This window comes from Oncorhynchus keta, chromosome 17, assembly GCF_023373465.1.
Source record: "Oncorhynchus keta strain PuntledgeMale-10-30-2019 chromosome 17, Oket_V2, whole genome shotgun sequence".
NCBI classification, from domain to species: Eukaryota; Metazoa; Chordata; class Actinopteri; order Salmoniformes; family Salmonidae; genus Oncorhynchus; species Oncorhynchus keta.
The window spans coordinates 23,052,589-23,056,158 of NC_068437.1; positions in this window are offsets into that span (position 1 = coordinate 23,052,589).

Consider the following 3,570-nt stretch of genomic DNA (forward strand, 5'->3'; position numbering starts at 1 on the left):
AGAAAAAAAACTGAATACATGGCTGATCAAAGGCTTAAGGACAATTCTCACTACTAGACTGACCGTTTCTTTGTTCGTTCGCTTGTTGTAGGCGCTGTGTGTTATAGGGACCACCCATTGTTTCTACATGTAGAATCGGTTTGCAACAGTGGAGGCTCCTCAGAGGAGGAAGGGGAGGACCATCCTCAGGGAATTTCATAAAAACAGTAACATTAAGTTATCCTTTCTAGATAAAACTATACCAAATATATTCACATCACCAAACAATTGACAAAAACACTTAATGGTCTACTATAGCCTCAACAGCACTCTGTAGGGTAGCACCATGGTGTAGCCAGAGGACAAGCTAGCTTCCATCCTCTGGGTACATTGACTTTAATACAAAACCTAGGAAGCTCATGGTTCTCACCCCCTTCCATAGACTTCCACAGTAATTATGAAAGGTTGGAGGACGTCCTCCCAAAGTTATCAGAGGTCTTGCAGCACGAACTGACATGTCCACCCAATCAAAGGATCAGATAATGAATCTAGTACTGAAAGTATAAGCTACAGCTAGCTAGCAGTGCAGTGCATGAAATGTGGTGAGTAGTTGACTCAAAGCGAGAGAAACAGTTAAACATTTTGAACAAATTTCTTCCAAATGGAGTAGCAAGAGGGAGTGAGAGCTAGCTCTATATACTTTTTTTTTCTCACTTAGCTAGCAAATGCAGCTAGCTAGTTTAGCCAACTCAAATACCCGGCTCAAACATGGGGATGCTATGTTAGCTAGCTACGACTATCCAACACTGGAATTCTTAGAAGGCAAAGTAAGCCTTTGGTTTTACTAATTTAATGCCGCCGGTGTAACTGCTTACTGACTACTGCATGATTGTAGTGGGTTCACTAATGTGTTAGTTCTTTTTGCTATGTTGACTAGGATGTTACTTTAGCTAATATGGTGACAACGATAAAGGCTGTGTAAAGGGGTTATGATATGAAGGTTTGGCTTGGAATGGTTGTTTTGCCTAGTCAGACAGCTGTGTTGTGCATTGAAGTCCACAAGAGAAGGGCAAAGGTGTGAGAGCTCGTAGATGTGAGAAGGAATACAAGCTGGTTGTATGTGGCTATGAAAGGGAACTGTTTGCGTGTGATCAGGGGTGTATTCATTCCACCGATTCTGTTAAAATGTTTCTTAAATGGGGATAAACATACCTGAATTTGTCCAATAGAAACTTGTTTGCAACTGTTGGACTAATGATTACACCCTAAATCAGCTTGATGCAGGCAAGAGTGTGCAAGGTGGTATTGAATGTGTCACCTTAAATCTTTCTTTCGAACCTGTGTGCACTTATGTTGTAAACTTTCATTTATTGGCTAAGTTGTAGCAACGTCATGTGTATAGGGAAAATTTGAGTATCATGTAGTAGCCTAAACCTATCAATGTTACAATGAACTGGGTGAATGGAATATGAATGACAGTCATCCAATATGTTGTAATAGAAATAAGGCCATACTCATAAAAAAATGATCGTCCTCCCTCATCTTAAACGGCACCGACCACCACTGGTTTGCAGATTTCAGCCTAAACTGTTCAGAAGTGCTTGGTACTCTCGGCCAGCAATCCTACTGGTCTGTCATTGTCTTTAGGGTTGTGTGTGTGTGTGCTGCGAGGTGCATTTTTAAGTATGGTACGTCGTGTGTGCGCTTCCCAGTCCCATGCCGCCCCAGCTGAAGCCCTGTACAGTTTGGAGGCTCTGGGGCGTCAGTGTTCTGGCTGGTGAATGAAGGGGCGGCAGCGTAGCCTAGTGGTTAGAGCGTTGGACTAGTAACCGGAAGGTTGCGAGTTCAAACCCCCGAGCTGACAAGGTACAAATCTGTCGTTCTGCCCCTGAACAGGCAGTTAACCCACTGTTCCCAGGCCGTCATTGAAAATAAGAATATGTTCTTAACTGACTTGCCTGGTTAAATAAAGGTAAAAAAAAAAGGGTTAGCTCTGTAGGATCATAATTACCAGAGGCCCCCAGGAACCTTGGCACCCTGCCAGCCCACTCCACTGGGGAACACAGACCACTCCTTCTCTGACCCTGCTGCTGCTTTGTCTTCACACCACTTCCCTCAAGCATTATCTCCCTCCAGCAATGGCCCTAACAGGAACGGCTAGTCATGAACTCAGCAAAAAATAAACGTCACTGTCAACTGCGTTTATTTTCAGCAAACTTAACGTGTATATTTATATGAACATAAGATTCAACAACTGAGACAAACTGAACAAGTTCCACAGGCATGTGACTAACAGAAATGGAATGTGTCCTTGAACAAAGGGGGTTCAAATCAAAAGTAACAGTCAGTATCTGGTGTGGCCACCAGCTGCATTAAGTACTGCAGTGCATCTCCTCCTCATGGACTGCACCAGATTAGCCAGTTCTTGCTGTGAGATGTTACCCCACTCTTCCACCAAGGCACCTGCAAGTTCCTGGACATTTCTGGGGGGAATGGCCCTAGCCCTCACCCTCCGATCCAACAGGTCCCAGACGTGCTCAATGGGATTGAGATCCAGTCTCTTTGCTGGCCATGGCAGAACACTGACATTCCTGTCTTGCAGGAAATAACTCACAGAATGAGCAGTATGGCTGGTGGCATTGTCATGCTGGAGGGTCATGTCGGGATGAACCTGCAGGAAGGGTACCACATGAGGGAGCGGGATGTCTTCTCTGTAATGCTCAGTCCGATGATGCTGTGACTCACCGTCCCAGACCATGACGGACCTCCACCTCCAAATCCCGCTCCAGAGTACAGGCCTCGGTGTAACGCGCATTCCTTCGACGATAAACCAGAATCCGACCATCACCCCCTGGTGAGACTAAACCGCGACTCGTCAGTGAAGAGCACTTTTTGCCAGTCCTGTCTGGTCCAGTGACGGTGGGTTTGTGCCCATAGGCGAGGTTGTTGCCGTTGATGTCTGGTGAGGACCTGCCTTACAATAGGCCTACAAGCCCTCAGTCCAGCCTCTCAGCCTATTGCAGACAGTCTGAGCACTGATAGAGGGATTGTGCGTTCCTGGTGTAACTTGGTCAGTTGTTGTTGCCATCCTGTACCTTTGTTGTTACATGTGGTCTGCCACTGCGAGGACGTTCAGCTGTCTGTCCCGTCTCCCTGTAGCGCTGTCTTATGCGTCTCATAGTACAGACATTGCAATTTATTTCCCTGGCCACATCTGCAGTCCTCATGCCTCCTCCCATCTTTCTTTTTGTGTATTTCAGAATCAGTAGAAAGGCCTCTTGGTGTCCTAAGTTTTCATAACTGTGACCTTAATTGCCTACCGTCTGTAAGCCTCTCGTGATGGCGTCATAGTGTTAATATTTACAGGATGCTACTATTGTCTGTAGTTGGTTTCTAGTCATATTTTAGTAGCTTTCTCCCGTTGGGCCCAAAGGAAGGCATATAGCCTAGATGCTGGAAGCAGCAGGCATGCTGTGGTGGAGCTTGTCTTGGCTCATCATCGTTGTAGAATGATGATCCACACCCTGCTGTTGGTAAGACGGCTGCATCGCGCTCTGCTGATTCTCAACCACATTCAACAGTACTTTCAGT